This window comes from Engystomops pustulosus, chromosome 3 (genome assembly GCF_040894005.1).
Source record: "Engystomops pustulosus chromosome 3, aEngPut4.maternal, whole genome shotgun sequence".
Taxonomy (NCBI): Eukaryota; Metazoa; Chordata; class Amphibia; order Anura; family Leptodactylidae; genus Engystomops; species Engystomops pustulosus.
In genome coordinates this window covers 84,339,419-84,367,024 of record NC_092413.1, presented here as the reverse complement: position 1 = coordinate 84,367,024, position 27,606 = coordinate 84,339,419, and the positions used below count along the sequence as shown (strand labels likewise).

General features: G+C 39.4%; 1 protein-coding gene across 3 annotated transcripts in view; it reads right to left on the bottom strand.

Moving 5' to 3' along the window:
- PDE10A (phosphodiesterase 10A) overlaps positions 1-27,606 on the bottom strand; it is a 246,584-nt gene that overhangs the window by 111,009 nt on the left and 107,969 nt on the right. Inside the window, exon 3 of one of the 3 annotated variants that reach the window (XM_072141287.1) lies at positions 14,929-15,063. The exons of the other annotated variants lie outside the window; for them this stretch is intronic. The gene's annotated coding sequence lies outside the window, so the exon portion shown is untranslated. The remainder of the gene's footprint in view (positions 1-14,928; positions 15,064-27,606) is intronic. 3 annotated transcript variants of the gene reach the window in all.

The window sequence follows — 27,606 nt, the reverse complement described above, 5'->3', positions numbered from 1 at the left end:
ATCATCAGCTAAAAATGACATTCAGGTGTGGATTAAGGGGCTGCTTTCAACTGTAACTGGGGCCCTTATAGATAAAAATGAATAAAACATGCCCTCATGGGGGACATCTTAAGTAAAAGATAAATAAATATAGAGAAAGAAACATTAAAGGGAACCTGTCACCACATTTTTCACACATACAGCTAGTGGCATGCCTCCATAGACTTCTACTTCTCTCCATTCAGGCATACGCTGATTTCATGTGATCAGATATATTCATGGTGTACAGTTGCAAATGGTTGCTAATGTTAGGAGGCTAAAATACCTGAGATGATGTCTCCATGGTCACATGACATTACTGCTACATGCTAATGGGGATAAGTTTCTGGATTTAGCCAGATAGGCCACGCCCCTCTCAACTCGCTATAGATATCCTTGGATACCAGGTAAAATTATAAAGTTGATTATATGAGGGCTCTAAGAAAGACAATTTTTTTAGCTAAAAGAAGAGTGTAATAGGGCTGTATGGGAACCTACTACTAACTGTATTTGTGAAACATATGGTGAAAGATTCCCTTTAATAACAAATTAGTAACAACCCCCCCCCCCCCCCCAACACACACATCTGCCCCCTTTACTTACAACTATACAAATTGCATATCAAAATGACCAACACTAAGAAATTTTGAGTCAATTTGACCAATAAAAAAACTACTGTACCAACTTTAACCCCAAGTAAAACTAAAAATGAAAAAAATCCTTTTATGTTTGTTATTATTCACAAGGCTGTTAAGGGAGAGGATGTGCAGGTTGAGCTCTCCCCATACAGATCAGGTGTATGCTGCATATTGCAGCAAACATCCTACCTGTAACACCCATGGTTGGTACTGGAACCTATTGCGGGTGTGTTAAATGCACATTTACTTATCCGGTCCTGCTTGTTACCCAATCTGGAGTGTCCGACGAGAATGAACTCTGCCACGATTCACCTACATTGTGCGATCGATATCCTGCATGTGTCGCTCTCCGCTCAGGTCCACCGGAGTTCACCTTCTTCTTCCTGGTGCATGGCTTGCGACACAATTTTAAAGTTAAATCCCACGCTCTGTCAGAATCAGTCAGGTTGCCCGACGGCCCGCCCCCTTATTTCGGTCACATGAAAGTCGGGCACCAATGCGCCAAAATCCGATCGGGTGCAACACAGTCCCCTTCTAAATCTCTGTCCCAGCGGCGCGATCCCCGAAAACAACAGAAAAAACGGAAAAGTGGAGAATAAAATTGAAATACGAAAAAGGGGTTTTTAAGGCTGTTTCAGGAGTCCCATCCGTGCAGTGAGCCAGCCCACGACACAGGACAGTCTGTCATCATAAGCTGGTCATGGAGTGTGTTAAACAGTCTTACACAGCTCAGTACATTTGTACAAAAAAAAAAAAGTTGTGGGTTTGGTTATTAAATAAAAATTATTTGTACGTTTCCTAAAATGTTATTGATGAATACGTCCTCTCGTACCACACACCAAATTGTAAAATATTTATTGGGGTTAGAATATGGCGATATAAAGAAAAAAAATTTCCCAACATTTTATTTTTTTGAATAAGTTTATGAAAACTGAAAATTAATAAAAAATTTTGAAATCTCCAACCATAGGTTTCATTTGAAAAATTAAAATTTTATTTTATTTTTGAGTATATTGCACTTAATATGAAATTACGCCACTAGGAAGTGCTATGTGTACCACAGATATCAAGTCATACAGTTGGCATTTGTAAGTAGTGGTATTAAAACATAATAAAAATTTCATATGTCCAGGATCTCGCTGATCCAAAGAATAGAGGGGATGAGTAATATGGACTACAGAATGAAAGTTGTAAATGCAAACCTGTAATACCTGCGCGTTAGGAAATGTTTTTCCAGGAACATTGAATGGTACCACAAGGTTTGTTCTTCAGAAAAAAGCTTCATACTGCTCTAAATGACAAATAGAAATTATGGATTTTGGAAGGTGGAGAGTAGAAAATGGGAAAGGACTGCAGCATTAAGGGGTTAAATAAAGGTAACACCTCCCACCTGACTACACTGGGCAATCGCACATTGAGCAATTATACCTTGTGTGATGCTCTAGACCTTATACCTTAGTCTACGCAAGGTCAATTAGTTATTGTTTTCATAGACCCCTCCTGAAAGCATGGGTTCTGGGAGGCACAGGAAGTGAAATGGAGTTGTCCACCCTCTGGTATGGCACAAAACTTTCCCACAACCCTGAACTGCTGGAAGTCTCCTTTCACTAGATTCAGTGACACAGAGACTTTTCAACACAGTAGACTGTCACCAACCCTCGTTTAATATAAGCCTGGTCCGTGATGGGATTATATCAGGACAGAAGTTAACCCAAGTAGCGTATATATTTGTGGATCCAGATAAAAGAACAATGCAAGGTAAATTTAAATATTAAATTGCCTTAAGGGCATAATAGAATATATATACAGTTAACAGAGTATAGATTACAAGTGAAGTATTACAAGTCTAAACAACTCAGTGAGTCAGTTTCCTTGTGCTGAACTAATGAAGAAAGAATAGTCCAGACTTTACAATAATTCCTGCCTTCTATGATCTTGTGATGGTAATCTCCCAGGGTAAGAAATATGGGCAGAAGAGGCGACTTACCTTTATTAGAAGCATAGACACAACCCTTAATTCCCGTACATGGCTCTAGAAAATCTCCTACCTGGACCAGACCCAGGACCTTGGATAAGTTCTAACTTCTTAATGGGAGGTCACATCATTATTTCTGTTCCCATCAGACCTATCTGGATCCCCAGTGGCTTTTGAGACCAAACATGACCTATTTACTATGCTCCCATTGAGAGTTCTGTATATCTTCTCTTACAAGGCCTTAAGAACAGACTGAGACCCAGGTAAATGTTTTCCCCTCTTCTCTGACCCAGATATTATTTGCCCTCTGGCCGGGATGGACCATAAATCCATAATTGACATATAGAGTTAACCATATGCACTTTACTGTGGAGCTCAGAGTGGATGTTGCCATGGGGCTAAACAGGTAGGAAATTTAGGAGTTTCACAAAAAGAAATAGTGCCATCCCCTCCCTGTGTGACAATAAAGGGTTTTCTTTTTTTTTCATGTGAAGTGGTACTTATCCTTTAATGTGACTATACAGTTAATGTATTGGGTATAGGTTGGGGATATCACTAATGAAAAAGAAAAGAAGCCTAACATGTGCCCCCTCCACCCAACCCCTAGCTGTATATTTCTATATTTACATTAGGTTGTGTTCACATCGACATTTTCTTTGTCACAAATTCTGAATAAAATGATGGAAAGCCAAAATACCATATGAAAAGTCAGTGGGGTCCTATAGACACATTTTATTTTATTGTGCTAGGGCAGCGATGGCGAACCTTTTAGAGACTGAGTGCCCAAACTACAACAAAGACCCACTAATTTATCGCAAAGTGCCAACACAGAAATGTAATTTGTGATTTATACTCCCTTCTCTGTCAGATTTCATTGATACCAGCACTCTGAGGACACCAATACAGCAGAAAATAGACCCTGGTAGAGCTGTCACTTTAAAAGAACCCCTGTGCACAGCAAGTCCTGGGCTGTCTAGGACTGCAGGAAGATACTTGGAGTCATCTCTGGTGATGGCCTGAGTGCCCACAGAAAGGGCTCTGAGTGCCACCTCTGGCACCAGTGCCATTGGTTAGCCATCACTGTGCTAGGGACTTCCCTATGACACCTATAGTCTAAAGATCATGAACTTCCCTATAGCAACTTCATACTAGTCAGTTCAATAGTAATCCAGCTAGAATGGAGATGCTGTAGGGAGGACCTTCTTATAACACTTACAGTCTGCAGCAAGATCATGAACCTCCTTATAATAACTAAATAAAAAAATTAATAAAAATCTTTACATAGCTCCATCAAATTCTGCAGCGCCGTACAAATCAACTATTCTAGTAAGTTCAGTAGTGATCTAGCTAAAATGGAGATGCAGCTGGGAGGATCTCCTTAAAACACCAACATCATAAAACCTATATTGACTCCATTCTAGTCAGATCAGTAGAAAGCCAGTTAGAACGGAGTGGATGTATGGACTACCTCCTTCCTTCCTTCCTTATTGCACAGGGGGTTTTTAGTTTTATATCATGATTTGCATACTTTTTCAACAATGTAAAGAGAATGGTATTTTAAGTTTTTTATAATACAATGCAATTATTTTAATATAATACAATCGACAATGCAAAAAAAATTGAAGTCTTTTTTATGTGTAGTGTAAATTTGCAAAATGGGGAAAAACTGCCACTTGAATTGCACAAAAATCTTCTAGGTTCTAGCAATCATTCAAAATTATTACATGAATGAAAATATATGAAATTAATTAAGACCAATTAAAAAGTTATATATATATTTTTTTTGCGAGCTTGTGATCTCTTATGCTGATATTTTTCTAGAGGTCCTAGAATGGAGTTCATATTGGTAACTCCTGTAAGCAGCTCCATTCTAGCCTCCTCACCAGTGAATGGCATAGAATGGAGTTGCTGGTGGGAGAACCTGCCAGGAGCAACTCCATCCTAAATGCTCCAGCCTTCATATACCACAGCTGTACGCTGTGAATGGACTACATGGTGAAAGGGGGAACAGCTGCTGGCAGGACCATGTACACGGTCACACATATACTGCTCAGAGGTCAGGAAGGCTCACCCTACTTGTCATACACACCCTAACAATGGCAGATCCTCATATAGGCGGTATAGGTGACCGCCCGGGGCCCCCGGCTCCCCAGGGGCCCCTTTGCCGCCCATACCCCATAAAAATTGGGCTGAGCTCTGCAATGTTAGCGGCACAACTGTTCCTAGACACTCTCTGTGTGCAGGGTACTAAACAGTTAATATATAGTGCTGTACTTCGTGCATCACTGAGAGTGTCCGGCACTTCCCCTGCTTCCTGTCAGTCTCCGCTGCTATATGCAGGACATGTTCAGCAGACTGCCAGCTCTCCTTGGAAGTTCAAAAGGTTTCTGGAAGCCAGTAAGTGGTTAGGGGATGGGTTGTAAGTTTGATGGGGGCCCTGGGTGTCGGATGCTTATTGTTGAGGAGAACTGTTAGTTGGGATGGGGGGGGGGGAGAGCTGTGGGCTGTCTGAGCTATATAGTTGTCCTGGAAAAAAGGGGGGCATGTATGGGGTGGCTGTATATAATTAAACTGGGGTGGCTGTACAAGGGGGCAGTAAGTAAATAAGGTGGCTAAATAAAAAATATAAGCAGGCTATATATAAATTCATAGTGCTCGGTGCTAAAAATATTCATTTATTAGGGTGGCGCAGTAAATAAAATCATTGGGGCTGATTATTGATAAGCAGGGTGCGTTACATAAAGTAATAATAGGTTGTACTGTATATATGAATTAGAGGACACAATATATTATTTAGGCTAAACTTACATGATGCGTTTGCATTTTGTTTTGAAACACATTGCAAACGCATCAGGAAAAAAAAACATGTATTTTGTATGTAACAACATTTCACATCATTCATCATTACTAATATTAAAAAAAGAAATCACATTTTGTTACTCATACAGATGTGTCTGTAATGCATTTCAAAACACATCAAACGCCTTAAGGCACATTCATACATGGCACTAGCAATGCGTTTGCAGACACAATGCTAGCATCTGGGGGCGGGCCTCAGCCCAATTGCATATGGTTTTCCAGTGAAACGAATGCGATCAGTAACCAGCATCCGGTGTCTTGTATTTTTGAAGTGCAAAACACTGGGTGCTGGTTACCAATCGCATACGTACTGAAAATGCATATGTGATCGGGCTGAGGCCTTCCCTAGGATACTAGTGTTGTGTTTTTTTAGACACGGTGCCATGTGTGAATGCAACCCCCTTAGGAGAGCTCTATTTTAATGAATAAGGAGTGCTTTATGTATTCAATTCAGGGGTAACAGGCTATACCAATGTGTTTAAAACTCCCACAACATCTTTATACAGCTCAGGGCCCATGGTTGTCTTAATCCGCCACTGCACCCTAACATCTTATCCCAGGAGGAGCCACTGAGCTTGGTATAAGCAGACGGTGTCATAATGGCAGATAACACTATACTCAACTCCTCAGCAGGAGCAGCTGGACAGTGCCGGCCTGCATTGTACTATCATATATGAGAGCTATTCTTCAGCATCTTTGCCTCTACATCCATAGGTAATAGTGGCAGGAGCTCACTGCTGTAATGGAGTACCACACAATGTACCCCATCATATATATATATATATATATATATATATATATATATATATATATATATATATGTATATATGTACAGTATATTCTGTCATAGATATGAGTTAAGGTTCAATACTAATGCATTGATCCACCATATTCCTGTTCCCTGGCAGATACATTATACATACAGATCAATAGGGTTTTTTTCCCTGTCATGATGGACACTGGAAACATGGGGACAGATCCTATTACAGGTGAACTTTTCCCACATTCCAATCTATAAAGTGATCCTGGAGGTCTCCTGTACATGTACCGTATATACTCGAGTATAAGCCGACCCGAGTATAAGCCAAGACCCCTAATTTTACCACCAAAACTGGGAAAAACTACTGACTCGAGTATAAGCCGAGGGTGGGAAATGCATTGGTCAAACCCCCCAGTAGTATACAGCCTGCCAGCCCCCAGTAGTATACAGCCTGCCAGCCCCCAGAAGAATACAGCAGCCCCTAGTAGTATACAGCAGCCCCCAGTAGTATACGGCAGCCCCCCTGTAGTATACAGCAAGCCCCTAGTAGTATACAGCAAGCCCCGAGTAGTATGCAGCAGCCCCTAGTAGTATACAGCAGCCCCTAGAAGTATACAGCAGCCCCCAGTAGTATACAGCAGCCCCCCTGTAGTATACAGCAGCCCCCAGTAGTATACAGCAGCCCCCCTGTAGTATACAGCAAGCCCCTAGTAGTATTCAGCAGCCCCTAGTAGTATACAGCAGCCCCCAGTAGTATACAGCAGCCCCCCTGTAGTATACAGCAGCCCCCATGTAGTATACAGCAGCCCCTAGTAGTATACAGCCTGCCCCTAGTAGTATACAGCCTGCCCCTAGTAGTATACAGCCTGTCCCTAGTAGTATACTCACCCTCCGATGTCGGCGCGACTTACCGATGTCAGCGCGTCCCGTCTTCTTTCTTCTCCGCGGCTCCTCTTCACTCTTCTCGCGCCCATGTTTTCTTCTAGCAGGCGCATACTATGACGCGGCCACTGCTGACGTCATAGTATGCACGGCCATGAAGAAAACATGGCCGCGTCGATGATAGAAAAAAGAAGAGAGAAGAGGAGCCGTGGGAGAAGAAAGAAGACGGGACGCGCTGACATCGGGGACATCGGTAAGTCGCGCCGACATCGGGGAGCCGCGCTGACATCGGAGGGTGAGTATTTAATTTTATTTTTTTAAGTGGGTAATTTTTTTGGGTTAATAAACTCGTGTATAAGCCGAGGGGACGTTTTTCAGCACATTTTTTGTGCTGAAAAACTCGGCTTATACACGAGTATATACGGTATTTCCCGTGAAACACAAATGCCAGTCAGGTCATCTATAGAAAAATCAATTGCAGGTTTGGGTTTACTTGTATGTAGCACATCAAGATTTCAGGTTATGCTTATAGGTAAATGTTTTCAATCAGTCTCATATTTTATTTATTGTTTTTAAGTACAGTTTGTTAGTATAATTTTGTATAGTGTTAGACGTAATCCTGCCTCAAATATATAATAATTAATGTCCAATATTCTCATAAATATTTAAAACAAAAATATTTTAGTTATTAATGTGATATTTGTAAATGATTTTGCCACGCTTAAAATAATTTCTTAGAGAGAATTAAAATGCACACATATATATATTTCTATATTCACACATTCACACTAATTTTATAATTAATAATTAGTGTATAATTATTGTAATTATTAAAACAGTAATTATTTACATAGAGGAATATTAATTAATTCTTTTTAACGGTTTTTTAACAAAGATAACTACGGTATGCTGCCATATAAAATCAATATTTGTCAAGGGAAACCATGCCAATGTTGTGCCTATGTGTTTTCTGTAAGGACTGGCAGCTTCTTAAAGATAAGAAACCTGATGGATTGAAGGTAAACGAGAAATAAAATCCTGCAGAAGTGGCCAATAAATAGTTACTTTTATGCATATTTATATATTATTAATTAAATCTTTTCACGCGAAAAATAATTTAGATTTTTTGTAAAATTATACAATGGTCATAAATAAATTCTGCAACTACATTTTACTACCTGTTTTTTATTTTATTATAGAAATAACTCAATCTTTTATTATTATACATTATAATTTTTAAATTAATGGTTAAAAATTCAAGAAGTTGCTGTGAGAAGGAAGGAAAGGAGGGGGTACATTGGTTTACAAAAGCTTGACTACTTAAGATCCCAAAGACATACAGACTCGCTCTCTGAACTAGGACTGGGGCTCTGTGTACTACTTTTCGTTACAACCCTATTAACTATTGAAATTACATATTTGACGGTTTAAGAAATATATTTTTTCTGCTCAAAGATTAAGAAATTGCAGGTATCTGCATTTCCCAGTCCACATTTTGTATTAGATTCACTGCATTTATGGACAAGAGAGATTCCGTGATCGAACACAGCAGCATTGCATGACACTGAAAGGTATGGGGGGAGGACAGAGCAGCAGCCTCAGGCTCCCATTACACCCTAGCTAAGCTAATAAGCAGCCAAGGCTAAAGAATAGAAATATCAGCCAATGTAGCACTTGTATATCATTCCTCAGCTCACAAGTGGTTTTAGTTTTTCTTCCCATCAGCAATGTTATTTCCGAGTGTCTTCCCAACGAGGAAGTTCCTGCTATCTTTGTTTAGTACTAGGTTTGCTGTGCTTACTGCTGTGTGAATGAATGATTGCTTACAGCATGACTTGCCTGCTTTCCCTGCAAGGTGATGACCACATTACATTGAAACCTACACACATAAGATGGTGGTAACCTTGGGCAGTGTATGGGCTACAGACTCCAGCCAGTGTAAACAGACACATTTTGTGCAGACATGTCAATTATTTTCTGTGGATCACAAATATGCAATGTAGAATTTTTCTGCAATGTGTATATGGGCTTTTCATAGATCTCATACATGTGGATTTACTGCATGATGCGCAGGAAATCTGCACATGTACAGGTACAAAAATGCACTTAGGTGAGATCAGAAACTTATTATTTAGCTCCAGCAACCTCTATTGCCTTTTTCTCCTTAAACCCCATGGGTTGAGCCTTCTTCATACGTATTTGATACGTATAGATCTGTAACGGCCTGTATGTGCCAAGCCAATACAGATCATGTACAAAACTACCCCATGGCGGAGTATAGTCATATTGCATTGTGGGGCATGAGTGATCAGAGGGGTTAAAGTACCCAAAGTCGCATGAAAAAAATTAACTAAAAGTTCAAATCAAACCTCCCCCCGTAGAACTGATATAAAAATTAACAAATAAAATCATAAACATGTTAGGTATCCCCGTGTCTCATTAGTCCCGATCTGTCAAAATATAAAAATAATTATTCCCAGCGGTGAACCACATCACAGATAATAGTGGCCACATGTCTGAATCCACTACTTTTTTATGAGAAAAAAAGCGTTATCAATAGGTCATACAGTCCCCACAAAAAGTGACAACTTACATAGTTCCTTACACTAAAATATGAAAAAGTTATAAGCATCAGAAAATGGCAAAACTAAGGCATTTTTTGTAGAAAAGGTTTTATTTTTTTAAAAGTCTATTTAAAAAATAAAATTTATACAAATTTGGTAAACCTGTGATTGTACCAACCCAAAGAATAAAGTGGATGTGTCATATGGAGCATGAGGTCAAAGAAAATCGCACAAATGTGGGTTTTGTTTTTTTTTTGTTAATTTCACTGCATTTGTATTTTTTTCAGTACATGGAACATGGAACAAAAATACTGTCACTAGGAAGTACAACTTGTTATGGAGAAAACAAACCCTTATACAGCTCTGTGCACAGAAAAAAAAAGTTATGGATGAAAATGAAAAAACAAAAAAATGGCATCAGCAGTAATGGGCTAAAGAAAGATTTCTAAATAAATTTTGGTATCGGAGATATTGGAGAAAAGGACCAGAAGAGGAGAAATAGGTACTTTCTGTAACAATATATAATTACAGTATTTGAAAGTTTCTCAGGTTCACCTTGACTTTTGATTTAATAAAAATCTTAATACAACAGGGACAAACCTTTCTAACTAAAGAAAAGGTAGCAGATGGTTGTAAACAACACAACAAAAAGTAAAAATAGATGCTCCACAATTGTTATTTGATGTGGAATACAAGTTATTATCAGAAAAAATGACAAGTCCTGTAAATTAACTAATTTGTGATGTGACAAAGAAAGGAAGCGCTCACAACAACCACAGGTGATTATTATGCCTGCCAACATTATATAACTACTATACCTGATAAGGGTTGATCCCAAAACTTAGCCCTCTTAATTCATAAGCAGTGTTTCTTCTAGTTGGCATTTAAAGATTGGAGAAGGAGGTTTTTATTAATGGAAATGTAAAATTCATGCTACAAAACAGTCAACATATGTTCCGTCTAAGCATAAAAATAAAATGGTGTCTGGACTATAGCCAGAACCATGGGAAATATGCTTTTGGATGTATGTTAGCCAGATGTAAATCGGCTATTAAATGGGTGCATACCTCCTATTTCCCCTTGATTCAAAATCTTCTGCCTAATCCAATCAGCCCAGTTTTCTGTCTGTTTAGAAGGCATTGGCTGAACTGAGTGTGCATGTGTTTGGATGAGCTGGGTGAGGTTGCAGCTTTCAGTGAGCATTGAGAAACGCCAAGCTGCGCAATAGTTTGTGTGCGCCCATGAGCGATAAGTGACGTCACGGCTCTCGACAACAGAAGGAGGGCGCTTACAAAGATGGAGGTGTGCATAATTAAAGTTAGTCTGGGAACGAAATTGTGACAGTGATGTAGGGGTGTCACTGGAGACTCATTTGCATATGTGAGTAAATCGATTTTTTAGATAGACTATAGGTTGATGACCCTAACCAAAGTATGTGCCTTGCTCAGTGTTGAATAGACTGCAGGGTGGTGTGCTCGCATTATTTCTTCATGCGAGCAGGAAATGCGAGCTTTCCTCTAATAACAATCTAATATTTCTCTATTTACAGAAAGAATGGTTGGGCTGATTTTTGTGCTACATCATCAAAATAGTTTTTACATAAGCAGAGCTATTTATATATATTTCAATGTGATAAAAAAAAGTATGCAAAATACTATACTATTTGGTTTATTTAGGATAGTAGAATATGTTTTACAGAAAGAGAGCCTTAGAGTCAATGGTGCTAAAAAATGAAAGAAAATAAATAAATAATAATAAAAAAAGAAAATTGTCTCTTTTTTGGAAAGAGAATCGCTTGATGATACACAGGATCAGTTTTCTTTGCCACTTGGGCACCTTATAATCATCTCTAATCATTGGGGAAGAAAAGCAGCAAGTGTTCAATATACCTGTACTGCCACCACAGAGAAAATATACCTTGCACTATTTTTATTGAAGTCAATAGGCTGACCATGTAACCTATTCGTGTGTCCTTATTGATTGGGTCCTATTCATATGGGTGAGGTTGAAGTATAAATGAGGTCCTGTGCATTGGACAAATGAGGTACTTTACAATTTAAACTATGTGATAAAAAATGTTTATCACATGTATTTACATGTGATACACTGTAAATTAACTTAAATATTAATTTATGAAACATTACACACCAAAGTTAAAATCAGTTATTTACGGTGCATCTCTTACTGCACTATATGTACACAACCTCACATGCATTTTTATGATGATGTTTATGATATCTTTTCAGTAGTAAGTGGCAATTAATTAATTGTGGCACAAAGGTAAATACTAGAAATTATAACCAATATAACCCTGAAGGTGCCGCAGTCTCTCTATTTGTTTCATGGCATCTTCTTTCACATCTCCCTATAGCTATTCTGATGTAGACTTTTCTTTTGTTTCAGACCTGTGTCTTGATGTATAAGCTAATTACTCTTCAACTTATGTTGAGATGACTGAATGGTCTGTAAATAAAATTTAATTCATGGCAGAATTAATTTACTCCTCACCTTATATGTTTGATTGTTGATGTTAGGGCACAAGCTTCTGAAATGGGGATGATTTATTTACAAAATGTTTCATCTCTTTTGGAGCTGCCCTTATCCGTCTAGAACACGCTGCAGTTTAACATACAGCGTGCATATTCAGAAATGTCTTTTCACGAAGATACAATACATCCTGAGCTGCTTCCAAGGCATCAGCAGTAATCAGTCTGTCTGACGCGGGACCAGAACCCAAAAAGAGTCCTCCCTTTGAATGGTTAGTTTACATAATTGCCTGAAAAGGCTACATACTCTCTTGCCTCTCTTCTATTAGATGCTGTGTCTAAGGCATTTCTTCCAGCAATTGTCCGAATTGTCATCCTGTACTAATGTAGAGAAAGTGTCGTGAAATGGCATCGCCTACAGATTATGGAATCTCTTGCTTGGGTGGTATGAGATCATTAGAATTTACACCTATAAAACAAATGCATCTTACATTGGTAAATCATAAGGGATTATATATTGTTAAATTTAAGCAATAATATTTGGGAGCATAGGTTCTAAAAATGTTGAATTACTGGTAGTCTGGTAGTAAATTGTGTCTAAAATATAGATTAACACAATTGATGCTTTGGTTTACAGGATATCTACCATCACATTCACTCATGGTAGACTAGTCCTACTCACAAACTCCTTCAGATTTCTTCTTCTCTGAACATATTTTTTTTATAATCCTGAAATGTGGGGATTTAGGCCCCTTCCACACTAGCGTTGCATTTCAGGTCAGGGTGCAATGCGTGAAAAACTGACGTTTTTGGCTGCGTTTTTGTTCCATTTTTCCTTGGAGTCATTAGCGTTTTTGCGTTTTTCACGCGCGTGTTGTTCGTGTTTTTTTGCGTTTTTTAAGTCAATGGGACTTTTTCAAAGGGACCATGGTTCGGGAATAAAATGTTTTATTTAATTGAAAAAGAATGTCTTCTGATAAGTTAGCAGATGTATGCAAACATCTGCAATCTATTCTTCACTGTTCTGCGCGTATATTATCTCCCGACAAGTTAGCAGATGTGCTGAACAGTGAAGAATAGAATAAAAACAGTGAACACAGTGAACACAATGTATGGAAACATCTGCAATGTGTTCTTTACACACATATATATTGTTCTTCACATGCTATTTTGTTCGCACCGTTCCCCGCGTATCTCCTGACAAGTAAGCAGATGTGCCGAACATCTGTAATCTATTCTTCACTGTGTTCTTTAATGTGTTTTTCACTTAAATGATCCTGTGTTCACTGTGTTCACTGTTTTTATTCTATTCTTCACTGTTCTTCAATGTGTTTTTTTAATGAAATGCTCGAGCAGGGGAATTATTCATGTCACCTAGCAACCCATACATTTAAAACGCATTGCACTCGCATTGCACTTGCAATGCTTGCGAGTGCAATGCATTTTTGATGCGTCTCCATAGACTTGAATGGGGCGGGAAAAACGCGCGTGAAACGCAAAAGTAGAGCATGCTGCGATTTTGACGCGCGTCAAAACAAACGCAAGCACGCGCGTGCAAAACAACGCAAATGAGGAAAGACCCATTGGAAACAATGGGACAGAGTGCAATGCAAGTTCTGCGCGTCAAAAGCACGCGCAGAACTCGCGCTTGAAAAACGCTAGTGTGGAAGGGGCCTTACTAAAAAAGAATTTTAACAATGATGCTAAATAGATAGAGATGACCCACCTTACAACACAAGAGCGCCACTGATCTTAGAATTTATTCAACCCCCTCACTCGTCTAGTCCCGCCTGGTCCTTGACTTCACTGGCTCTTTGCAATCTCAACGAGCGACACCAGGTGGGACTGAATGCGTGAGATGCTTTGGTATTCAGCACAATTTTTAAAACTCCTTTTTAGCGAAATTGAAAGGTTCAGTATTATTATAAAAGAAGTTCAGAGAAGAAGAAATCCGAAGGCGTTTGAGATTGTTGTAAGGGATTTGAGTTTATATTTCAGACGAAACTGTGTGCCGCGACACATGGTCGGGTGTGCCACGGGGAAAGTTCCCCAAACTATGGTGCCCCCTGTGTTATGTTTCCCAGCAATGTGCAGCGATGTAAAATGAGAAATACTATAGTCATGAGGCTGGAGTACTACAAGTACCATCTCATATGAGTATATGAGCTGGCACTTGTACTCTGGCCTCATGGCCATAGTACTTCTCATAGTACCCCTTTATTTTGCAGTATATGAGCCACATAATAATCAGCACCATAAACTAAAAACAGGGAGAAACTGAGAACTGTTGAGGAAGAGGTTTCACACTCACTCACTGAGTGAGTAAAATACATTTAGAATCTATATTATTAACTATATGTATAATATGAATGTTTTAGTGTCATTTTGTGCTATTTTGGCTGGTGGTGTGCCCCAGGATTTTCTAAGTATAAAAAGTGTGTCGCGGCTCAAAAAAGGTTGAAAACCACTGATCTAGACTACCGGCTTGTGGGTAGGGTTAGTCTACTATTAGTGGATCTGATGGTAGATGTCCTTTGACACAACTTCCCAATAAAATTAGAACCTAACAGAAATTAGATTAGGAAGTTTTATCATCAGAAATTCTCTGTAGAGCATGAAGCACTTATATCTCTGCATGCAAAGATGTGTTAAGATTTCCACCCAAAAGTAAATATGGCCATATATATACTTTTACCTGAAGCTAAAGCAACAACCAAAATGTATTAATTACATTTCTTTTACTTACAGGGGCATTGTCAATGCAAGTGCAGCCATACTGGATGTAACCTTTTGTTTTATCTTCTTAGAACTGATGGATTATCTTCTCAGAATCTTGAAGGTTTTGTTCATCTTTGCAACCCTTTCTATTGCTCTAGTGCATCTAAAGTAAAAAGAAAAAATTAAGCAAATGCAAATAGTCTGGGTTAACTCTTTCCCATGAGGTCATTTTCCTGGTGAGTACTATAGATCTTATGCTTTAGTGACCAGAAAGTAACTCTGCTTTTTAACCCCTTAGCGCACCATGATGTACCAGTATGTCATGGAGATTGCATGGGCTAAGAAGCAAAGCTAACAGCCAGATCCATGATAGTGCCGATCATAGTCATGGCAGCTGTTGGTATCAGAACTGATGTAAATGGTTGCCGGGTCCTGCCTAAGACAGGATTTGACATTTCAGTCTTTGCTTATTCATAGACTGATTTAAGACTGATCAAAGATGCACATACAAAAAACTAAAGTTTCCCACATGCCTTAGCCATTATAAAAAATACAAAAAAATGTAGACCCTTATCTCGGCATTTGTTTAATATATTAAGGACCAGGATATAGTTTTTCTTTTATCAATGCCTTCCACAAGCTGTATTTTTTGGTCACCGTAGCTGTATGAGGTTCTTGCTTTTTCAGGACAAAATGTAGTTTTGGGTTTCATATGCCCAAGTATTTAACTGTTATTCACCCTTTCTGTGCGGTATATTTAAAAAAGAACGCAAATCAGACATTGTTTTTTTCTAATACATAATAATTTAAGGGACCTAAATAACATTAAAACTTTTTTCTCTTGGTCATTATGCTCACAGCAATATGAAATTTATAGGGTTTTTTAACAACCTTTATTTGAATAGTGAAATCCTTTTGGGAATAAAATACTATTATGGATTTTTAGCCTGGGTTGATATGGGTACCATATGTGTGATTTTATGTTTTTAATTTAAAAGGGGCAGGGGATTTTTGTATGTTTTTAAACTTTTTTTTCCGATCTCAGATGTACTAGGGCTAAGCTGTGATAATACAGCTCAGCCAGGGCAGCAGCCGGACACAAAGGGCTGCAATCTCCTGCTGATGCGGCGCAGTAGTAAGATTTTGCTTCAGAAAAGTACTTTAAAATGGTACACATTCTCAACACACACAGCAAACACAGAAAAACTACAACAAAAACAGCCAAAGTAAAATCCAGACAAAATTTATGATTTTGCATATTCAAACAAGGGGAGTTTTTACTGCTAAATTTGTTGAATATACTGTAAAAAGCATTTGGTGCTGACTCAAACATTAAAGGGGACATATTTCCTATGCTATATTATATAGGGGCATAAACTGCACTTTGGCTATTCAGCAGACCATGAAGGGAAGGAGTTTCTTGAAAAACTTCTTAGTTGCCATTGTAGTAGAATCTCCAGACAATTAAACTGATAGGAAACTGCAACTCTCAAGGAATTTATAAAGTAGTTCATTAAGCATTTTGACCCCCCTAGTGTGACATTAATTTATTTTTCAGTAGTAAATGAGCAGCTGAACAATCAAAAAGAGAGTCCCCTTTCAGACTTGCGTTTTTCACACGCGTTTTCTGCGCGTGCTTTTGAAGAGCAGAACTTGCATTGCACTCTGACCCATTGTAATCAATGGATCTTTTCAGACTTGCATTTTTTTTTAAGGAAACACACACGTTTTTTTTTAACGGACGTTTAAATCTCAGCATGCTCTACTTTTGCAAGTCACGCGTGTGAAAAACGCACCATACAAGTCTATGGAGCTTTTCACGCATCAATTGCCATTGAAAAGATAGACCTCAGCCCTGAGTCCTTTCACGTGCATTACCTGCGCGTGAAAAATGCATTGAAATTGCATTGAAAACGTGCGTGAAAAACTGAGACACTGAACAAACTCTGACTGAAAACTGATTGAACTCTGATGCAAAATGTCAGTTATTCACTGACCAAACACTGATTGCACCCTGATCAAACTCTGACGTGATCTGCAACTCAAGTGTGGAAGGGGCCTAAAAGTCGCAATTGCATTTTTCACTCAGTGATATCTTTTGCCCACCTTGTGTCAACAAAGAACACAAAGGGGGTCATTTACTAAGGGCCCGAATCGCGTTTTCCCGACGTGTTACCCGAATATTTCCGATTTGCGCCGATTGTACCTGAATTGCCCCGGGATTGTGTCGCACGCGATCGGATTGTGGCGCATCGGCGCCGGCATGCGCGCGACGGAAATCGGGGGGCGTGGCCGAACGAAAACCCGACGTATTCGGAAAAACCGCCGCATTTAAAAACCGAAAAAGTGTCGCTTGGTGACCGCTTACCTTCACCTGGTCCGAGGTGGTGCATTCCGGCGCGTGGAGATGATTTTCAGCGCAGCAGCGCCACCTGGTGGACGGCGGAAGAACTGCCTTCATGAATCCCGGCCGGACCCGAATCCAGAGCAGAGAACGCGCCGCTGGATCGCGAATGGGCCGGGTAAGTAAATTTGCCCCAAAGTGTTCACCAGGAATAACCCATGTTCAGCTTTTAGAGTCTACACATTCTGGGCACAACTTATTAATCATTGGCATGGTGAACATCTGGAAAGATTGCAATTTTCAGTTTGCAATATCCTTAGTAGTTTAAAACTTCAAAATCACCCCTGAAGTGAAAATGCTTGAAAAAAATTATTATGGGTTGTAGTTTCTAAAATGAGGTCGTATGCTGAGGGTTACATTTTTATTCCATTTAAGAGACTGCAATTTCTCATCATTCAGTGTAAATGACCAAATTAGGTCTCCTGTGTGCATGGTGATATCTCACTCCTGCTCTTTGTTATATTTCTAGAAAAAAAAAGAATAGGGCAATATTAAGTATGCTCTCTAAATCCATAATCACAAAATAATAACCAGAGGGTTGACGTTTCACAGTGGCAGGAGCCACTCATGACATACTTGTAGAAAAATATTCATTTTTCTTTTGTACCATCTCACTTCTTTTCACTGGGTATTAAGCTATGGTACATTACATTTTAGAAAGTAACTGTGGGTACTTCCGGGTTTCCCATAAAGACCGGCGGCTCCCATCACTCCCCTTCAGATCTTTGAGCTCATAGCCTTAGAGAAAGCTCCCTGTTCCTGTGCCCATTTCCGCTCTGCCTAGAATTCCTGTTGTGACCTTGGACCTGACCTGTGACTCTGCAACCCTGACATCGTGCCTGTACCTGACCTGATGAGCATAAATGCTGATTCTGTACCTCGACCTTGGCTGCCACCGCAGGCTAGTCACACCTGTGGAATGACCTGGTGGCACCTTGCCGCAGCAAGACCATCATGCTTTGTGGCGGACTTTGGTGAAGGCCAGGTGCCACTTAGATTCCAGTCCCAGGTGTCGGCTAGTACCATATCCCGCGGTGTTCCAGGGACGCCTGACATTATCTCAAGCGTCAGGGGCAGAATAAGACTGCCATGGACCCTGGGCCGTATGAATATTAGAACCACTACAAGTCTGGAATTCACTTCCTACATATGGTACTAGAATCAGTACTATAAGGTCCTTCTCAGTATAAAATTTGGTGAGTAGTTGGGTGGCCCCCTAGAAGGTTTGGGCCTTAGGCTACAGCCCAAATCGCCTATATTATAATCCACTACTGTCAAGGGTTTTGCAATAGACTATCTGAAATCTATTTTGGCAAAATCAGCCCTCTCAAATCCACGTAGTCTCTTTTCCTTCCAAGCTTGGTGTTATGTCCCTTCATGACCATGTGTAGTGGAGTTTAGCATTCAGGAACAAGATTGTAACAACTTGTGTGGTGCATTTCCTCGGATGCTCTCACATCTAACCTGCATTTATCCTTTTATCTGCTGGACCGACCTTAATTATGTGCTCTATTTAGTTATATTCTTGTGTACTGTTTGCATAAATTGGTCGGTTTCATTGCTGCTCTAATCTATTTGTCTTACAATCTGTCAATTGTTTCATTATCATTTGTTTTGATACATGTTATTTAGCAGGGGTGAGGGGCATTTAAAGGGACATCTCTGTCTCTGGTTGCAGGTGTGTTTTTGAAAAACCTATTTAAGTGTTTTTATATTCTGTGTGTTGTGTGTGCCTTGTGGTGCTTTTGATTGATTAATAAAGCTTTGTATTTTTTATATAATATTTGGGGCCATGTACTGTATCTACAGGCAGTCCCCTACTTAAGGACACCCGACTTACAGACAACCCATAGTTACAGACAGACCCTTCTGACCTCTGGTGAAACTCTCTGAATGCTTTACTATAGTCCCAGACTGCAATGATCAGCTGTAAGGTGTCTGTAATGAAGCTTTATTGATAATCCTTGGTCCCATTACAGCAAAAAATGTTTAAACTCCAATTGTCACTGGGGCCAAACATTATTTTGTCTGGATCTACAATTATAAAATATACAGTTTCGACTTACATACAAATTCAACTTAAGAACAAACCTCCGGACCCTATCTTGTATGTAACCCGGGGACTGCCTGTACTTTTTTCCTCATATTGTATTGTTATTTCTGATGCATGGCCATTTTACTATAGTTGTGCCCGCCTCTTTATCACTTGAAAAGTCTTCAATAATCTGGCGCACTCCGCAGTGCAGTTTGCCTCGCTATTAATAAATATGGGCTATTTTCTTTTTTCCCAACTGATTTACAAGATAATGTTCAATCCAGCACTCCATGAACTTTAATACAAACTGAGGTGTGCTCTTGCGAACCAAAAATTGCACCATTCCGGCACAATCTTTGCACCCAAAAATAGTCCATTGAAATAAGTGCAACTTTTTAGGATTCAAAAACACGCCTTAGAGTTGTGATATGTCTCACCCTACTAAACGATCAGTGAAAAAGGGCCCTAAATAGGACATGCTCTTTTTTAAAAACAGATCAGTCACATGTTCTGTTAAGATAACGGAGACAAGCACTGATCCAAATGACACACGTCAGATTTGAAAAATGGGGCTTTGTCCGATAGAAGTGTTTTTTCTTAAGTTATGCATGTTTTCTTAAGTTATGGGTGGCCCATCCCCCTGCCCCTATGCTGCTCTATTCTGGAGAGCACCATAGGACTTTGGGTGCTCAATTACTCAAATACCCTGAAGCAGCAGCATTCTTATCTTCTCCTCTGTTCAGCGGCTGTACGTGGCTTTGAAACCGGGAGAACAACATACATCGGGAGAGGAGAGAAGGGGATTCTACAGAAAGGGGGCCTTTATATGTGGGGCCAGAGAAAAGAGGCCATAAAAATGTTCCCTTTTCTATGGCTTAGACTATTGGCTACTGTAGGGCTCTTTGACTCTTGGGGGCACTGACACAATTGGCTACCAGTTGACAATGCGACTATTTGCTACTATAAGGGCACATACTGGCCATTAGGGTGTCGCTGGTTATTTAACAATATGTTCAGCTTTGTGGCCTCCCTGAAATGGCTGATTATAATGGTAATGCTGTATACTTAAAGGAAACCAACCACTACGGATCTACCTATTAAGGTAGATCCGGTGGTAGGTGCATCTAATGTATGTAAGGATAGCCCTTTTTAGGGCTAATTCTTTTGCTCCCCTCTATCTTTGCTAATCTTTAATCAGGGTAATATGCAAATACCCACACCCCACAGGGTAATATCCACCCCCCAATAGCCTCTTTGATCCTCCTACGTAGACATCTTCAGTGCGCAGCACGAAGCCGTACTTCTGTGCATGCGCAGTAACTCCGGCTTTGGAGCCGATACCACGCAGCCGCTGACCTGTGTTTTGCACATGCGCAGAACCTCCCGCTTCGCGGACGAACCATGAGGCTGATGTGGTCAATGGTGAAAATGATTTTGGCGTCCCTGCCTTAAGGAGTTAAGTTCTTATATGCCACTGTATATAACCCATAAATCATCTGTCATTGGGACACATGTACCTAATATTTGGATTGTTTTTTCTTCTTTGTTTGAAACTTTTTGTGGCATATTTCTACTTAATAACATTTTTTACACCTAAGAGAATCTCCCTTCATCTTATCAGATTAAACTTTCAAAAAAAAAAAAATCACAAAAAGTTGTACATGTAACGTGAATATATGCAGGCCTTCCTGGAAAGCCAAATTAGATGTCACCTGGCATATGTCTGGTAAAGTAAGCATTTTGGCTGCTTCTTTATTTTTTTAGTGCACAAATGACAGCGTATGTCACTATTGCAATCCAGCTGAGCATATGCTGTGGTTGTAATTTTGCTATCAGGCATATGATTTAACAAATCATTACTTCACATTATAAGATGAATACAAAGCTGGATCCTCAAATCTACTGAATTAGTTTTTTTTTGTGGACACCAAAAGCTTTTTCCCAGTACACTTAAAGCCTTCATCTTGTTAGCATACAATCAGTAAGTTAGAAAACAAAAGGTTGTTGCTTTAACTTCTTGGTCAGTAACTTCTTGGACAGTAAATAAAGTACGGTCGATGTAAAACTTTTGTATCCGAAATCTCTTGAGTACCTTTCATATGCTTCCCCTGAAAACGCCAAATAGACAATGATTAGTATACAGGAACTGAACACAATATAAAGGTCAAGTGTTCCTTGCTACTATGGGACAAATCTATGTAATGTTGTAGCAATAACTCTGTATAGTGCATTATCTTAACTGGACCCTTATCCTAATCACTGTTACAAACAATTATTGTGGAGAAATCCTAATTATTTCTTCATTTTATTTATTCAGGCTTATCCGATTGTCAAACATTATCAGGCTATGAGACATATGCTTTGTGCAATAGAACGCACTGGATGATGGATCTGCCAGGTTATCATTTTTCTTTTTATAACAAAGAGCAGCCTTATAAAGTAATTAAAAGAGGTGTGGTTTTCTTTATCCCATCCTGGGAAACATATTTGCATATTTTCCCAGAATCCCCATAGTGGAGCGTCAGTGGCTATAAGTCTCCACATGTCTGCACAGCAGCCTTAATTGGCAGTGTCTGCATGGAGAACTCTTACTTCCAGACTAAAGAGCAGCATAGCAGAATATATTAATAATTATGCCAATTTAACATGGAAGAGCTTGGAGATTATCTGGCTCTTTTTGTTATTTCTTTTAAAAAACTATAGCTTTTACATTTTTCATTCTTGATAGTCTTAGGAGGCTTTTTTATTTTGCTTAATTTTAATGCTACCATTTTGATTAACTGTTAACCCAAAATTGAGGGTAAAATTCAATTCTGGCGCTTTTTTTTTTAATTTTTAGTGTTCAGTATAAATGAGATCATAATGTTACTCTCCAGGTCAGATCAATTATGGAGAAACCAATTATGAATATTTATTTGTTCTATATTTTAATGATGACAACACATTACAAAAAAAGGCTTTTCTATGACCACATTTCTAGGCTGTTTATTTTTTTTATATACCACTTCAGGATTTGTCACTTTTCAGATTTTGCTTTTCCATGTTTCACTTCCTGCATTTCAAATTCCGTAATATTTTGTTATAAGCATGACAAATTGCACTTCTTAGAGCCACCATTTAACCCCTTAATGACTTGGCCGACTTAGTTTTTTCACTTCCATTTTTCACTCCCCACCTTCAAAAATCTATAACTTTTTTATTTTTCCACATAAAGAGCTCTGTTATGGCTTATTTTTTGCGTAACAAATTGCACTTCATAGTGACCATATTTAATATTCCATGTTGCATACTGGGAAGCGGGAAAAAAATTCCAAATGCAGTGAAAATGGTGAAAAAACACATTTGCGATGTTTTCTTGTGGGCTTGGATTTTACAGCTTTCACTGTGTGCCCCAAATGACATGTCTACTTTATTCTTTGGGTTGCTACGATTATGTGGATACCAAATTTGTATAGGTTTTATAATGTTTTCATACATTTAAAAAAATTAAAACCTCCTGTACATAAATTTTTTTTTTGATTTTGCCATCTTCTGGCGGCAATAACTTTTTCATACTTTGGTGTACGGAGCTGTGGGTGGTGTCATTTTTTGCAACTTTTGATGGAGTTTTCATTGCTATCATTTTTAGGACTGTGTGTACAGAGGTAGAACGGGGCCTGGCCCATGCCAGGCCCCGTTCTGCCTCTGTACACACCGCTAATAAAAGAGTTTCTGCACGCTACCGGTGAGTGCCGCTTCGTCTTCTTCAAATTATTGATTTATGTTGCTATACCACTTCAGCTGAGCACCACTTCAGACTGTGCTATTGGGCTCACCTCACCTGCCAGGACCCTCACCCGTGTAAACCGGAGTAGGAGTGTTTGGTCGTATGGTGCCAGGACACTGTGCTCTTTTCACATAGATTTTTAGGACTGTGCGACCTTTTGATCCCTTTTTATTAATTTTTTTATATTTTCCAAAATGGCAAAAAAATTTCATTTTTGACTTTGGATGCTATTTTCCGTTACTGGGTTAAACGCAGCGAAAAACCGTTATTATATTTTGATAGATCGGACATTTTCGGACGCGGCGATACCTAATGTGTTTATGATTTTTACTGTTTATTCATATTAATATCAGTTCTAGGGAAAGGGGGGTGATTTGAATTTTTAGGTTTTTTTATTATAATTTTTTTTTTTAAACTTTTTTTTACTTTTACTTTTACAATTTTTGAGCCCCTCTAGGGTACTTTAACCCTAGGTTGTCTGATCGATCCTACCAAAACTGCCATACTGCAATATGGCAGTATATGGGGATTTTACTCCTCATTCATTACAATGTGCTGATAGCACATTGTAATGAATGGGTTAAAACGAGACAGCTTCGGGCCTTCGTGAGACCCGAAGCTGTCATGGCAACGGATCACCGCTCCCCGTGACGTCATCGGGGAGCGATGATCCGCGGCAAGATGGCGGCGCCCATGCGGTACCATCTTTCTGAAGCCTCCGGCAGCATTGCCTGGCGGCGATCGCACCGGTGTTACCGGTAAGCGAGCCCGCAAGCCCTCTCCATGCACCGGGACCCGGCGCGCGTCGGGAAGGGGTTAAAGAAGATATACCATCAAAATACATCATGATAAATCACTGTGACTGTGGTAATCTTATATAATATTACCACTGTGACTGTGGTAATCTTCTAGTATTTGTTATACATGGCCTCCTTCCTCCTTAACCCCTTTTTTGTTTTTATGTTTCTATTTTTCACTCCCCACCTTCAAAAACCTATACTTTTTTAAAAAATTATAGCGGGAAAAATTTATTATAGTGGGAAAAAATGCATTGGTGCCATTTTCTTGTAGGCTACAGAGCTGTGTACAGTGTCATTTTTTTGCAAAATGAGATGTTTTCAATACTACCATTTTGAGGACTGTGCAAACTTTTGATCACTTTTTATAAAATTTTTTAGATTTTGCAATATGGCAAAAAAATTGCACTATTTTCTGTTACGGGGTTATAGATTGGACATTTTGGGATACCTAAAATGTTTATTTTTACTGTTGAATTTTATCTATATCAGTTCTAGGGAAAAGGGGGTGATTAGAATTTTTAGGGTGTTTTTAACCCCTTCCCGACATTTGACGTAATAGTACTGCATCGCGGGAGGTGCGTTCCCGCAAAATGCAGTACTATTACGTCCTGAACGGAGCCGGCGCCAGAAGCTGCGGGTGTCGGCTATATATTATAGCTAACACCCGCCTCTAACACCCGTGATCGGAGATTTTGCCCTAAACATTGTAAAATGCATTTTCCTTTTTAACCCATTGTAAAGGTGCAAATTTTAGTGTTCAATGAATCTATAGTAAGATAAAATTACATTTCTCTAATTTCACTTTCATTTATCTTTCACCCTCATGAAACGCTCATAGGGTTAACAAAATTCCCAAAGGTTGTTTTGAATATTTTGAGGGGTGTAGTTTCTAAAATGGTGTCATTTGTGGGGGTTTTCTGTCATGTGGGCCTTATAAAGTCACTTCTAACTAAATTGACCCTCCAAAAGTAGGTTTTGATGATTTTCGTGAAAATCTGAAAAATTGCATCTAAAGTTATAAGCCTCCTAACATCCTAAATAAAGGAAAAGATGTTTGAAAAATGATGCCAAGTTAAAGCAGACATATGGAAAATGTTAGTTATCAAGTTATTTTAGTGATATGACCAACTTTCCAAAAAGTAGAAAATTTTGAATTTGGAAAACATTGTTTTTTTCAAAATTTTTGCCAAATTTCCATTTATTTCATAAATAAATACTAAATATATTGATTACATTTCTCAACCAGCATGAAGTACAATGTGTCACGAAAAAACAATCTCAAAATCAACTGGATATGTTAAAGCGTTCCAAAGTTATAACCACTTGTCAGATTTAAAAAAATGGGCCGTGTCAGGAAGGTGAAAAGTGGCTTCAGCGTTAAGGGGTTAAATTTATTTTTAACTTTTTAACATTTTTTTTATTTTTTACAATTTTTCTGACTCCCTAGGGTAATTTAACCCTAGGTTATCTGATTGATCCTTTCATATATTGTCATACTACAGTATGGCCCTATATGGGGATTTTCCTCATCATTCATTAAAATGTTCAATTTCACAATGTGATGAAATGGTTAAATTCTGACAGCCTCAGTCTCTGTATGACGGAAGAAGATTGACGGAACAAAGCAAATACATTTCAAGCTGGGCTGGCATTAGTGTGTGTGTTTAGGGGTTACATTTCTCCGAAGAGCCCCCTTTCTAGTGGTAAAATAATGCTAAAAGAGGACTTCTTTATGGCAGAGACATTGGAAGGAGAGCTGCATACGTCAGCGGCTGCAGCAGCTAATCGATGTTATTGGAGTGTTTACACTTAGCTGTTAAAGTGCTACCTTAACAGTCCCCCCCCACACTCTAATCACCACTCAGGATGTTGTGATGTCATTCTCAACATATCCAGACTATGGGAAACGCCTAGAATTTTTTTGCCTCCACTCAGAAGAGGCAGGTCAAGAGGTTTTTTTTCCCCATTTAAATCAGAACAGGTAATGGGCCCTAGACGCCCTGTCTCAGAAGTCACTACAGACTTTTATATGCCTCTCAGAGCACTGAAGAAAATCGGGAACATGATTTTGGTCTTGAAGGGTGTGGTTTTCAAATGTATATTTTGTAATAATCCATCATTAGAAAAAGATAAGCTGTTTCCTTAGATTTAGATTCTTTAGATTTTCTGTTCAATAAACTTTTATTGAAATTGGCAAATAACAAGGTTCAAAGTGACAACGGTGAATCGGGTACTCATCATATCAGCATGTATATCTTAGTGTACATAAGACAAATGTCATACAACCAATGGTACAACTAACATAGTATGGATAGCCGCTTCATGGAAAGCAAAAACATTGTGTGAGTGCCACCAAAGAGGCCATCCCTCTATGAAGATCTATATTTAAGGGTATTGTGAAAGACCAATTTTGATTAACAAAACTAACAACATTAACAAAAAAAAACATAAAACGAACATATACCGGGAAAACACATTAGGAACAATGGGAAGGGAGATAGGAAAGGGTCAGGGGTGGGAATACAATAGGGAAGGGGGGGGGGGGTAAGGGGTACGAGGATTCGCCCACTTGATCCTAAATTTTACCTGTTCAGTCTATACTCCCTCTATCCAAGAAGCAAATTCCATTGAGCTGCGGAACTCTATCCAAGGAGACCAAACCTTGGTGTACCTATCAAATTGTGAGTCCACCAATCCCTCCATGGCTCTCATTTCCTCCATCCTCATTATTTTGTTCAGGGCTTCTGCCCACTGGGCTCTTGATGGGCACACACTTGACTTCCAGAGCCTGGGAATTATCTGGCGAGTAGCAGCAATGCAGTGTCTCAGAAAGCCTTTCTTCACCGTTGAGATAGAACTAGGAATCATAGACAATAACCCAAGCTCTGGAAGTGGCGCAATAGTATCCGACCACAATTTGTTGTACAGGGCACAAACTCCCTTCCACAAGTCCCGGACCCCAGGACAAGACCACCAGATATGCAGCATGGAACCCTGCTCCCGATTACACCTCCAGCAGATTTCAGGTACCGAGGGGAACATCCTGTGTAACTTTACTGGGGTTCGGTACCACCTAGCCATGATTTTAAAATTTGTCTCTTGAATTTGTGATGATACAGAGAGTTTGTGAGTCAAGATAGCCGCCTTATCCCAATCCTCCTCGGAGAATGTTTTGTTCAGAGCTCTCTCCCATGCTTGTCTATATGGGACTGGCGTTTTCTTAGCCCTTTCCCTCAGCAGCCACCCGTAGACCGTAGAGATCAAGTGTCTAGGTGCGTCTTTATTCGTGAAAATCTGTTCTATAAATGTCAATTCTTGAGTGAGGGATTGTGTAGGGCCTAAAAACTGGATAAAACTACCCAACTGTTTAGTCATAAACCATCTACTACCCCTCATATCTGTGGGGAACCACCCCTCTAGGGACTGCATATCCCGATTGACCAGTGCATGTCTTATTTGCACCACCGTGTTCGGTGGGAGTCCAAACAATTCTGGTGTCATGTCTCTCAAGGGGCATCTAGGATCTAAGAATATTGGTGACATAGGGCCTGGTATGGATGTCAATGAGTGGCGTTTCCTCATCAGGTCCCAGGTGCTAAGGAGCGTTTTATAGAGGGGTGTGTGGACCGTGGATGGAGAACGTGTTGCGGTAGAAAGCCATAGGGACGCCCCCAAAGATGTTGAGTTTAAGGAGGCTTCTA